This window comes from Cryptomeria japonica, unplaced genomic scaffold (genome assembly GCF_030272615.1).
Source record: "Cryptomeria japonica unplaced genomic scaffold, Sugi_1.0 HiC_scaffold_55, whole genome shotgun sequence".
In the NCBI taxonomy this organism is placed as follows: domain Eukaryota; kingdom Viridiplantae; phylum Streptophyta; class Pinopsida; order Cupressales; family Cupressaceae; genus Cryptomeria; species Cryptomeria japonica.
Window position 1 is genome coordinate 424,221 of NW_026728877.1, and position 13,280 is coordinate 437,500.

At 63.5% G+C, this 13,280-nt stretch overlaps 3 non-coding genes across 3 annotated transcripts; all 3 read left to right on the forward strand.

Moving 5' to 3' along the window:
- Positions 1-801: 801 nt before the first annotated feature.
- On the forward strand, positions 802-920 carry LOC131863027 (5S ribosomal RNA). The gene has a single exon (XR_009361962.1). It is a non-coding gene; the product is annotated as a 5S ribosomal RNA (ribosomal RNA).
- A 5,915-nt stretch (positions 921-6,835) lies between these two features.
- On the forward strand, positions 6,836-6,954 carry LOC131863103 (5S ribosomal RNA). The gene has a single exon (XR_009362038.1). It is a non-coding gene; the product is annotated as a 5S ribosomal RNA (ribosomal RNA).
- A 5,915-nt stretch (positions 6,955-12,869) lies between these two features.
- LOC131863104 (5S ribosomal RNA) lies at positions 12,870-12,988 on the forward strand. The gene has a single exon (XR_009362039.1). It is a non-coding gene; the product is annotated as a 5S ribosomal RNA (ribosomal RNA).
- The last annotated feature ends 292 nt before the right edge of the window (positions 12,989-13,280 follow it).

A 13,280-nucleotide genomic window follows, 5' to 3' on the forward strand; every position in this document is an offset into this window, starting at 1 on the left:
AGGTGTGCTAGGTGGAAGCCCGGGTGGGTCGGCATCCCATGGGTGTCGAGTTGGGTGCCTGATGGGTGCTTCTTGTCAAGTTTTAGTCGTCGGGACTCATTTCGAGCCTTAGAGGTCGTTTCTTGTCCGGTTGCCCTGTCTTCGACCTGGGAACCCAATTTTGGTCCTCGGGTCCCATTTTTTTTTGTCTCGCATCCCACTTTTGGCCTGTGGCCTTTTCGGGGTCGATTCTCGTTTTGGGCATCAGAGCATGTTTCTTCTCCTAAAACCCAATATTTGTTTATTAAGTCTCGGAACACATTTTTGTTCTCGTGGACCCATCATGGGTCTTGGAACGCATTTGTGGTCCTTGGGTCCCATTTTGCATCCCGAAACTTGTGTTTTGGTGCTTGATCCCTATTTTGGGTGCCCACCTTGCACCAAGTGCGCACCCGGGGCAAACCGAGCGCCTTGGTGCACCGGGGCAAGATCGAGCGTGCACCCGAGGCGCCCCGAACATGCACCAAGGTGCACTCGGCCCACATGTGAGCGCAGGTCGTTGCGCCCGAGGTGGTGTGTGGGCACCGCGTTGCAGACGGGACACTGCACGCACACGACGCCCCGTCCAGGTGCACGCACGTAGGCCGGGCCGGGTGCACACCCGACGCCCTAGCAAGGTGCGCGCACCCGGGCAGGGCTCACACTTGGCGAACGGGGCGCACTTCGCGAGGGAGGGTGTGCACCTCGACGGGGGTGGGTGGCCGGGGTGGATTCGCACGTGGGTCGCGGTTTGCTAAGTACACACTGCGACAAGCTCATAACGGGTGCGATCATACCAGCGTTAGTGCACCGGATCCCATCAGAACTCCGCAGTTAAGCGCGCTTGGGCCGGAGTAGTACTAGGATGGGTGACCTCCCGGGAAGTCCCGGTGTTGCACCCTTTCTTAGTTTTTCGCCGGGCGTCGCAATGCTATTTGAATAAACCTTTTGCCCGTTTGCGTTCTCGTCGGGGCCGGGCCGGGCCGGGGTGCGCTGCCCGCACTACCGCGCGCGCGGGGGCGACACCGAGCGCGCACCCGAGGCGCCCCGAGCACACAGGCCACGGTGCAACCCGGGCGTTGTGCGCGCACCCCGGTGCGCCCGAGGTGCTGCGCGCGCACCCAGGTGAAATCGGTGTGCACCTCGGCCAGTGCGCGCTCGGTCGAGTCGCGCACGTTGGCCAAGGTGCACGGTGATGTTTCTTACTCTAAGGTTCCGCACCAGACGCCCGGGACAGGTGAGCGAAGCTGGGCGGGGCCGGGTGCGCGGCCGGGGCAGGTGCACGCAGCTGGAGAGAGCTTTGGAGCACACCAGAGGTGCGCACCTTGGAGCACACTTCGGAGCGCACCAATGATGCGCTCCATTCAAAAGTTTCCTGAAAAGGCAAAAAAAGTTGAGATTATAGAATTTCCCACTTGAGAGATTGTAAAAAAAAAAAATTTAAAATGAAGGAAACGCGGGTGCCAAGGTGTGCGCGCCCGGGTGCGCAGCCCAGCCAAGGTGTGCGCACCAAGGCGCCCACCCTGGCGAAGGTGCACGCAAGGTGCGCACCCGAGGCAAACCGGACAATTAACCCAACTTTCGACTTCGCGCGCACCTGCGCACCTTGGAGCGCACTTCGGAGCGCTCCTTGTTGCGCACCAATCTTGGGCACCTCGGAGTGCACCATGGCGCCCACCAAGGTGCGCACCCGGGGCAAACCGAGCTCCGACTTCGTGCGCACCTTGGAGCGCACGAAAGGTGCGCACCATGGCGCCCACCAAGGTGCGCAGCCCAGCCAAGGCGTGCGCATCAAGGTGCGCACCCTGGCGAAGGTGCGCACCCGGGGCAAACCGAGCTCCGACTTCGTGCGCACCTTGGAGCGCACAAAGGGTGCGCAACCCAGCCAAGGTGTGCGCACCCCGGGCAAACCGAGCTCCGAATCGTGCGCACCTTGGAGCACACTTCGGAGCCCTCCTTGGTGCGCACCGATGTTGCGCACCTCGGAGCGCACCCGGGGAAAACAATGCAATTAACCCGACTTTCGACTTCGTGGGCACCTCGGAGCGCTCTCGGGTTCGCACCTCGGAGCACACCGAGGTGCGCACCTTTGATGCGCTGCCTTCACCAATTTCCAGAAAAGGCAAGAAAACATTGAGAAGGTGTGCGCACCGAGGTGCCCACCCTGGCGAAGGTGCACGCGAGGTGCGCACCCGGGGCAAACCGGGCTCCGACTTCGTGCACGCCATGCTGCGCACCTTGGAGGGCCATGGTGCGCACCTTGGAGCACACTTCGGAGCGCTCAATGGTGCCCAACCCAGCCAAGGTGCCCACCGCGGCGAAGGTGCACGCGAGGTGCGCACCCGGGGCAAACCGGGCTCCGACTTCGTGCACGCCGCACCTTGGAGCACACTTCGGAGCGCTCCTTGGTGCACACCAGGGCGCGCAACCCAGCCGAGGTGCCCACCCCGGCGAAGGTGCACGCGGGGTGCGCACCCGAGGCAAACCGGGCTCCGACTTCGTGCACGCCATGGTGCCCACCGCGGCGAAGGTGCACGCGAGGTGCGCACCCGGGGCAAACCGGGCTCCGACTTCGTGCACGCCGCACCTTGGAGCACACTTCGGAGCGCTCCTTGGTGCGCACCAGGGCGCGCAACCCAGCCGAGGTGCCCACCCCGGCGAAGGTGCACGCGAGGTGCGCACCCGGGGCAAACCGGGCTCCGACTTCGTGCACGCCATGGTGCCCACCGCGGCGAAGGTGCACGCGAGGTGCGCACCCGGGGCAAACCGGGCTCCGACTTCGTGCACGCCGCACCTTGGAGCACACTTCGGAGCGCTCCTTGGTGCGCACCATGGTGCCCACCAGGGCGCGCAACCCCGCCGAAGGTGCACGCGAGGTGCGCACCCGGGGCAAACCGGGCTCCGACTTCGTGCACGCCGCACCTTGGAGCACACTTCGGAGCGCTCCTTGGTGCGCACCAGGGCGCGCAACCCCGCCGAAGGTGCACGCGAGGTGCGCACCCGGGGCAAACCGGGCTCCGACTTCGTGCACGCCATGGTGCGCACCAGGGTGCCCACCGCGGCGAAGGTGCGCACCCGGGGCAAACCGGGCTCCGACTTCGTGCACGCCGCACCTTGGAGCACACTTCGGAGCGCTCCTTGGTGCGCACCAGGGCGCGCAACCCAGCCGAGGTGCCCACCCCGGCGAAGGTGCACGCGAGGTGCGCACCCGGGGCAAACCGGGCTCCGACTTCGTGCACGCCATGGTGCCCACCGCGGCGAAGGTGCGCACCCGGGGCAAACCGGGCTAGGACTTCGTGCACGCCGCACCTTGGAGCACACTTCGGAGCGCTCCTTGGTGCGCACCATGGTGCCCACCAGGCCGCGCAACCCAGCCAAGGTGTGCGCACCAAGGTGCACGCGAGGTGCGCACCCGGGGCAAACCGGGGTCCGGCTTCGTGCACGCCGCACCTTGGAGCACACATCGGGGCGCTCCCGGGTTCGCACCGGCGTTGCGCACCGTGGTGGGCACCTCGGAGCGCACCGTGGTGGGCACCTCGGAGCACACCAAGGTGGGCAGCGAGGTGCGCACCTTTGATGCGATGCCTTCACTAATTTCCATAAAAGGCAAAAGAAAACGAGATTTTAAAATTTCCGTTTTGAAAGATAGTGAGAAAAAGGGAATGCTGGTGCCATCTTGAGCCCGCCCTGGTGCGCAGCCCAGCCAAGGTGTGCGCACCAAGGTGCCCACCCTGGCGAAGGTGCGCGCCCGGGCAATTAACCCAACTTCCAACTTCGCGCGCGCCAGGGTGGGAGCGCACCCAACAACCGGGCCTGGGAAGAGCCAATGCGAGAAACCCCACCAAACGCTCTGACAAAAAAAGAGGGGGCGCTCCAGTAACCCCGCTTCGGAGCGCACCCTGGGCAAACCCAGCCAGGGTGCCCACCCCGGCCAAGGTGCAGGCGAGGTGCGCACCCGGGGCAAACCGGGCTCCGACAACGTGCACGCCGCACCTTGGAGCACACTTCGTAGCGCTCCCGGGTGCGCACCTCAGAGCACACCAAGGTGGGCAGCGAGGTGCGCACCTTTGATGCGCTGCCTTCACTAATTTCCAGAAAAGGCAAAAAAAAGAGGAGATTTTAAAATTTCCGTTTTGAAAGATAGTGAAAAAAACGGAACGCGGGTGCCATCTTGAGCCCGCCCGGGTGCACAGCCCAGGTAAGGTGCCCACCCTGGCAAAGGTGCGCACCCGGGCAATTAACCCTACTTCCGACTTCGTGCGCGCCAGGGTGGCAACCGGGCCTGGGAAGAGCCAATGCGAGAAACCCCACCAAACGCTCCGACAAAAAAAGAGGCGGCGCTCCAATAACCCCGCTTCGGAGCGCAGCCGGGGCAAACCCAGCCAAGGTGCCCACCCCGACGAAGGTGCACGCGAGGTGCGCACCCGGGGCAAACCGGGCTCCGACAACGTGCACGCAGCACCTTGGAGCACACTTCGAAGCACTCCCGGGTGCCCACCGGCGTTGCGCACCGTGGTGGGCAGCGAGGTGCGCACCTTTGATGCGCTGCCTTCACTAATTTCCAGAAAAGGCAAAAAAAAATGAGATTTTAAAATTTCCGTTTTGAAAGATAGTGAAAAAAACGGAACGCGGGTGCCATCTTGAGCCCGCCCTGGTGCGCAGCCCAGGCAAGGCATGCGCACCAAGGTGCCCACCCGCGGTGCACACCCGGGGCAAACCGGGCTCCGACTTCGTGCAGGCCGCACCTTGGAGCACACTTCGGAGCGCTCCTTGGTGCGCACCATGGTGCCCACCAGGGCGCACCCGGGGCAAACCGGGCTCCGACTTCGTGCACGCCGCACCTTGGAGCACACATCGGAGCGCTCCCAGGTTCGCACCAGCGTTGCGCACCTTTGATGCGCTGCCTTCACTAATTTCCAGAAAAGGCAAAAAAAAACGATATTTTAAAATTTCCGTTCTGAAAGATAGTGAAAAAAACGGAACGCGGGTGCCATCTTGAGCCCTTCCTGGTGCGCAGCCCAGGCAAGTTGTGCGCACCAAGGTGCCCACCCTGGCGGAGGTGCGCGCCCGGGGCAAACCGGGCTCCGACTTCGTGCACTGCATGGTGCCCACCAAGGCGCGCAACCCAGCCAAGGTGCCCACCGCAGCGAAGGTGCACGCGAGGTGCGCACCCGAGGTGCACACCCGGGGCAAACCGAGCTCCGACTTCGTGCACGCCGCACCTTGGAGCACACTTCAGAGCGCTCCTTGGTGCGCACCAGGGCGCGCAACCCAGCCAAGGTGCTCACCCCGACGAAGGTGCACGCGAGGTGCGCACCCGGGGCAAGCCGGGCTCGGACTTCGTGCACGCCGCACCTTGGAGCACACATCGGAGCGCTCCCGGGTTCGCACCAGCATTGCGCACCTTTGATGCGCTGCCTTCACTAATTTCCAGAAAAGGCAAAAAAAAAAAAAAAACGAGATTTTAAAATTTCCGTTTTGAAAGATAGTGAAAAAAACGGAACGCGGGTGCCATCTTGAGCCCGCCCTGGTGTGCAGCCCAGGCAAGTTGTGCGCACCAAGGCACCCACCCTGGCCAAGGTGGGTCACGGGGTGGGTCCTAGGGTGGGTAACGGGGTGGGTACTAAGGTGCGTGCCAAGGTGGGTCATGGGGTGGGTGCCAAGGTGGGCACCAGGGTGGGTGTGCACCAACCCTAGCCAGGGTAGGTCACGGGGTGGTTGTCGGGGTGGGCGTCAAGGAGCCAAGGTGGGTGGCAAGTAGCCAAGTTGCGTGCCAAGGTGGGTGTCGGGGTGGGTGCCAAGGATCCAAGGTGGGTGCCAAGGAACCAAGGTGGGTGTCTGGGTGGGTGCCGAGGTGGGAGCCAGGGTGGGTCCCAAGGTGAGTGCAAAGGTGGGTGCCAGGGTCAAGGTGAGTGCCAATGTGGGTTCCAAGGTGCCAGGGTCAGGGTGAGTGCCAATGTGGGTTCAAAGGTGCTAAGTTGGGTGCGAGGTTGGGTGCGAGGGTGGGTGGGTGCCAAGGTGTGCTAGGTGGAAGCCCGGGTGGGTCGGCATCCCATGGGTGTCGAGTTGGGTGCCTGATGGGTGCTTCTTGTCAAGTTTTAGTCGTCGGGACTCATTTCGAGCCTTAGAGGTCGTTTCTTGTCCGGTTGCCCTGTCTTCGACCTGGGAACCCAATTTTGGTCCTCGGGTCCCATTTTTTTTTGTCTCGCATCCCACTTTTGGCCTGTGGCCTTTTCGGGGTCGATTCTCGTTTTGGGCATCAGAGCATGTTTCTTCTCCTAAAACCCAATATTTGTTTATTAAGTCTCGGAACACATTTTTGTTCTCGTGGACCCATCATGGGTCTTGGAACGCATTTGTGGTCCTTGGGTCCCATTTTGCATCCCGAAACTTGTGTTTTGGTGCTTGATCCCTATTTTGGGTGCCCACCTTGCACCAAGTGCGCACCCGGGGCAAACCGAGCGCCTTGGTGCACCGGGGCAAGATCGAGCGTGCACCCGAGGCGCCCCGAACATGCACCAAGGTGCACTCGGCCCACATGTGAGCGCAGGTCGTTGCGCCCGAGGTGGTGTGTGGGCACCGCGTTGCAGACGGGACACTGCACGCACACGACGCCCCGTCCAGGTGCACGCACGTAGGCCGGGCCGGGTGCACACCCGACGCCCTAGCAAGGTGCGCGCACCCGGGCAGGGCTCACACTTGGCGAACGGGGCGCACTTCGCGAGGGAGGGTGTGCACCTCGACGGGGGTGGGTGGCCGGGGTGGATTCGCACGTGGGTCGCGGTTTGCTAAGTACACACTGCGACAAGCTCATAACGGGTGCGATCATACCAGCGTTAGTGCACCGGATCCCATCAGAACTCCGCAGTTAAGCGCGCTTGGGCCGGAGTAGTACTCGGATGGGTGACCTCCCGGGAAGTCCCGGTGTTGCACCCTTTCTTAGTTTTTCGCCGGGCGTCGCAATGCTATTTGAATAAACCTTTTGCCCGTTTGCGTTCTCGTCGGGGCCGGGCCGGGCCGGGGTGCGCTGCCCGCACTACCGCGCGCGCGGGGGCGACACCGAGCGCGCACCCGAGGCGCCCCGAGCACACAGGCCACGGTGCAACCCGGGCGTTGTGCGCGCACCCCGGTGCGCCCGAGGTGCTGCGCGCGCACCCAGGTGAAATCGGTGTGCACCTCGGCCAGTGCGCGCTCGGTCGAGTCGCGCACGTTGGCCAAGGTGCACGGTGATGTTTCTTACTCTAAGGTTCCGCACCAGACGCCCGGGACAGGTGAGCGAAGCTGGGCGGGGCCGGGTGCGCGGCCGGGGCAGGTGCACGCAGCTGGAGAGAGCTTTGGAGCACACCAGAGGTGCGCACCTTGGAGCACACTTCGGAGCGCACCAATGATGCGCTCCATTCAAAAGTTTCCTGAAAAGGCAAAAAAAGTTGAGATTATAGAATTTCCCACTTGAGAGATTGTAAAAAAAAAAAATTTAAAATGAAGGAAACGCGGGTGCCAAGGTGTGCGCGCCCGGGTGCGCAGCCCAGCCAAGGTGTGCGCACCAAGGCGCCCACCCTGGCGAAGGTGCACGCAAGGTGCGCACCCGAGGCAAACCGGACAATTAACCCAACTTTCGACTTCGCGCGCACCTGCGCACCTTGGAGCGCACTTCGGAGCGCTCCTTGGTGCGCACCAATCTTGGGCACCTCGGAGTGCACCATGGCGCCCACCAAGGTGCGCACCCGGGGCAAACCGAGCTCCGACTTCGTGCGCACCTTGGAGCGCACGAAAGGTGCGCACCATGGCGCCCACCAAGGTGCGCAGCCCAGCCAAGGCGTGCGCATCAAGGTGCGCACCCTGGCGAAGGTGCGCACCCGGGGCAAACCGAGCTCCGACTTCGTGCGCACCTTGGAGCGCACAAAGGGTGCGCAACCCAGCCAAGGTGTGCGCACCCCGGGCAAACCGAGCTCCGAATCGTGCGCACCTTGGAGCACACTTCGGAGCCCTCCTTGGTGCGCACCGATGTTGCGCACCTCGGAGCGCACCCGGGGAAAACAATGCAATTAACCCGACTTTCGACTTCGTGGGCACCTCGGAGCGCTCTCGGGTTCGCACCTCGGAGCACACCGAGGTGCGCACCTTTGATGCGCTGCCTTCACCAATTTCCAGAAAAGGCAAGAAAACATTGAGAAGGTGTGCGCACCGAGGTGCCCACCCTGGCGAAGGTGCACGCGAGGTGCGCACCCGGGGCAAACCGGGCTCCGACTTCGTGCACGCCATGCTGCGCACCTTGGAGGGCCATGGTGCGCACCTTGGAGCACACTTCGGAGCGCTCAATGGTGCCCAACCCAGCCAAGGTGCCCACCGCGGCGAAGGTGCACGCGAGGTGCGCACCCGGGGCAAACCGGGCTCCGACTTCGTGCACGCCGCACCTTGGAGCACACTTCGGAGCGCTCCTTGGTGCGCACCAGGGCGCGCAACCCAGCCGAGGTGCCCACCCCGGCGAAGGTGCACGCGGGGTGCGCACCCGGGGCAAACCGGGCTCCGACTTCGTGCACGCCATGGTGCCCACCGCGGCGAAGGTGCACGCGAGGTGCGCACCCGGGGCAAACCGGGCTCCGACTTCGTGCACGCCGCACCTTGGAGCACACTTCGGAGCGCTCCTTGGTGCGCACCAGGGCGCGCAACCCAGCCGAGGTGCCCACCCCGGCGAAGGTGCACGCGAGGTGCGCACCCGGGGCAAACCGGGCTCCGACTTCGTGCACGCCATGGTGCCCACCGCGGCGAAGGTGCACGCGAGGTGCGCACCCGGGGCAAACCGGGCTCCGACTTCGTGCACGCCGCACCTTGGAGCACACTTCGGAGCGCTCCTTGGTGCGCACCATGGTGCCCACCAGGGCGCGCAACCCCGCCGAAGGTGCACGCGAGGTGCGCACCCGGGGCAAACCGGGCTCCGACTTCGTGCACGCCGCACCTTGGAGCACACTTCGGAGCGCTCCTTGGTGCGCACCAGGGCGCGCAACCCCGCCGAAGGTGCACGCGAGGTGCGCACCCGGGGCAAACCGGGCTCCGACTTCGTGCACGCCATGGTGCGCACCAGGGTGCCCACCGCGGCGAAGGTGCGCACCCGGGGCAAACCGGGCTCCGACTTCGTGCACGCCGCACCTTGGAGCACACTTCGGAGCGCTCCTTGGTGCGCACCAGGGCGCGCAACCCAGCCGAGGTGCCCACCCCGGCGAAGGTGCACGCGAGGTGCGCACCCGGGGCAAACCGGGCTCCGACTTCGTGCACGCCATGGTGCCCACCGCGGCGAAGGTGCGCACCCGGGGCAAACCGGGCTAGGACTTCGTGCACGCCGCACCTTGGAGCACACTTTGGAGCGCTCCTTGGTGCGCACCATGGTGCCCACCAGGCCGCGCAACCCAGCCAAGGTGTGCGCACCAAGGTGCACGCGAGGTGCGCACCCGGGGCAAACCGGGGTCCGGCTTCGTGCACGCCGCACCTTGGAGCACACATCGGGGCGCTCCCGGGTTCGCACCGGCGTTGCGCACCGTGGTGGGCACCTCGGAGCGCACCGTGGTGGGCACCTCGGAGCACACCAAGGTGGGCAGCGAGGTGCGCACCTTTGATGCGATGCCTTCACTAATTTCCATAAAAGGCAAAAAAAAACGAGATTTTAAAATTTCCGTTTTGAAAGATAGTGAGAAAAAGGGAATGCTGGTGCCATCTTGAGCCCGCCCTGGTGCGCAGCCCAGCCAAGGTGTGCGCACCAAGGTGCCCACCCTGGCGAAGGTGCGCGCCCGGGCAATTAACCCAACTTCCAACTTCGCGCGCGCCAGGGTGGGAGCGCACCCAACAACCGGGCCTGGGAAGAGCCAATGCGAGAAACCCCACCAAACGCTCTGACAAAAAAAGAGGGGGCGCTCCAGTAACCCCGCTTCGGAGCGCACCCTGGGCAAACCCAGCCAGGGTGCCCACCCCGGCCAAGGTGCAGGCGAGGTGCGCACCCGGGGCAAACCGGGCTCCGACAACGTGCACGCCGCACCTTGGAGCACACTTCGTAGCGCTCCCGGGTGCGCACCTCAGAGCACACCAAGGTGGGCAGCGAGGTGCGCACCTTTGATGCGCTGCCTTCACTAATTTCCAGAAAAGGCAAAAAAAAGAGGAGATTTTAAAATTTCCGTTTTGAAAGATAGTGAAAAAAACGGAACGCGGGTGCCATCTTGAGCCCGCCCTGGTGCACAGCCCAGGTAAGGTGCCCACCCTGGCAAAGGTGCGCACCCGGGCAATTAACCCTACTTCCGACTTCGTGCGCGCCAGGGTGGCAACCGGGCCTGGGAAGAGCCAATGCGAGAAACCCCACCAAACGCTCCGACAAAAAAAGAGGCGGCGCTCCAATAACCCCGCTTCGGAGCGCAGCCGGGGCAAACCCAGCCAAGGTGCCCACCCCGACGAAGGTGCACGCGAGGTGCGCACCCGGGGCAAACCGGGCTCCGACAACGTGCACGCAGCACCTTGGAGCACACTTCGAAGCACTCCCGGGTGCCCACCGGCGTTGCGCACCGTGGTGGGCAGCGAGGTGCGCACCTTTGATGCGCTGCCTTCACTAATTTCCAGAAAAGGCAAAAAAAAATGAGATTTTAAAATTTCCGTTTTGAAAGATAGTGAAAAAAACGGAACGCGGGTGCCATCTTGAGCCCGCCCTGGTGCGCAGCCCAGGCAAGGCATGCGCACCAAGGTGCCCACCCGCGGTGCACGCCCGGGGCAAACCGGGCTCCGACTTCGTGCAGGCCGCACCTTGGAGCACACTTCGGAGCGCTCCTTGGTGCGCACCATGGTGCCCACCAGGGCACACCCGGGGCAAACCGGGCTCCGACTTCGTGCACGCCGCACCTTGGAGCACACATCGGAGCGCTCCCAGGTTCGCACCAGCGTTGCGCACCTTTGATGCGCTGCCTTCACTAATTTCCAGAAAAGGCAAAAAAAAACGATATTTTAAAATTTCCGTTCTGAAAGATAGTGAAAAAAACGGAACGCGGGTGCCATCTTGAGCCCTTCCTGGTGCGCAGCCCAGGCAAGTTGTGCGCACCAAGGTGCCCACCCTGGCGGAGGTGCGCGCCCGGGGCAAACCGGGCTCCGACTTCGTGCACTGCATGGTGCCCACCAAGGCGCGCAACCCAGCCAAGGTGCCCACCGCAGCGAAGGTGCACGCGAGGTGCGCACCCGAGGTGCACACCCGGGGCAAACCGAGCTCCGACTTCGTGCACGCCGCACCTTGGAGCACACTTCAGAGCGCTCCTTGGTGCGCACCAGGGCGCGCAACCCAGCCAAGGTGCTCACCCCGGCGAAGGTGCACGCGAGGTGCGCACCCGGGGCAAGCCGGGCTCGGACTTCGTGCACGCCGCACCTTGGAGCACACATCGGAGCGCTCCCGGGTTCGCACCAGCATTGCGCACCTTTGATGCGCTGCCTTCACTAATTTCCAGAAAAGGCAAAAAAAAAAAAAAAACGAGATTTTAAAATTTCCGTTTTGAAAGATAGTGAAAAAAACGGAACGCGGGTGCCATCTTGAGCCCGCCCTGGTGTGCAGCCCAGGCAAGTTGTGCGCACCAAGGCACCCACCCTGGCCAAGGTGGGTCACGGGGTGGGTCCTAGGGTGGGTAACGGGGTGGGTACTAAGGTGCGTGCCAAGGTGGGTCATGGGGTGGGTGCCAAGGTGGGCACCAGGGTGGGTGTGCACCAACCCTAGCCAGGGTAGGTCACGGGGTGGTTGTCGGGGTGGGCGTCAAGGAGCCAAGGTGGGTGGCAAGTAGCCAAGTTGCGTGCCAAGGTGGGTGTCGGGGTGGGTGCCAAGGATCCAAGGTGGGTGCCAAGGAACCAAGGTGGGTGTCTGGGTGGGTGCCGAGGTGGGAGCCAGGGTGGGTCCCAAGGTGAGTGCAAAGGTGGGTGCCAGGGTCAAGGTGAGTGCCAATGTGGGTTCCAAGGTGCCAGGGTCAGGGTGAGTGCCAATGTGGGTTCAAAGGTGCTAAGTTGGGTGCGAGGTTGGGTGCGAGGGTGGGTGGGTGCCAAGGTGTGCTAGGTGGAAGCCCGGGTGGGTCGGCATCCCATGGGTGTCGAGTTGGGTGCCTGATGGGTGCTTCTTGTCAAGTTTTAGTCGTCGGGACTCATTTCGAGCCTTAGAGGTCGTTTCTTGTCCGGTTGCCCTGTCTTCGACCTGGGAACCCAATTTTGGTCCTCGGGTCCCATTTTTTTTTGTCTCGCATCCCACTTTTGGCCTGTGGCCTTTTCGGGGTCGATTCTCGTTTTGGGCATCAGAGCATGTTTCTTCTCCTAAAACCCAATATTTGTTTATTAAGTCTCGGAACACATTTTTGTTCTCGTGGACCCATCATGGGTCTTGGAACGCATTTGTGGTCCTTGGGTCCCATTTTGCATCCCGAAACTTGTGTTTTGGTGCTTGATCCCTATTTTGGGTGCCCACCTTGCACCAAGTGCGCACCCGGGGCAAACCGAGCGCCTTGGTGCACCGGGGCAAGATCGAGCGTGCACCCGAGGCGCCCCGAACATGCACCAAGGTGCACTCGGCCCACATGTGAGCGCAGGTCGTTGCGCCCGAGGTGGTGTGTGGGCACCGCGTTGCAGACGGGACACTGCACGCACACGACGCCCCGTCCAGGTGCACGCACGTAGGCCGGGCCGGGTGCACACCCGACGCCCTAGCAAGGTGCGCGCACCCGGGCAGGGCTCACACTTGGCGAACGGGGCGCACTTCGCGAGGGAGGGTGTGCACCTCGACGGGGGTGGGTGGCCGGGGTGGATTCGCACGTGGGTCGCGGTTTGCTAAGTACACACTGCGACAAGCTCATAACGGGTGCGATCATACCAGCGTTAGTGCACCGGATCCCATCAGAACTCCGCAGTTAAGCGCGCTTGGGCCGGAGTAGTACTCGGATGGGTGACCTCCCGGGAAGTCCCGGTGTTGCACCCTTTTTTAGTTTTTCGCCGGGCGTCGCAATGCTATTTGAATAAACCTTTTGCCCGTTTGCGTTCTCGTCGGGGCCGGGCCGGGCCGGGGTGCGCTGCCCGCACTACCGCGCGCGCGGGGGCGACACCGAGCGCGCACCCGAGGCGCCCCGAGCACACAGGCCACGGTGCAACCCGGGCGTTGTGCGCGCACCCCGGTGCGCCCGAGGTGCTGCGCGCGCACCCAGGTGAAATCGGTGTGCACCTCGGCCAGTGCGCGCTCGGTCGAGTCGCGCACGTTGGCCAAGGTGCACGGT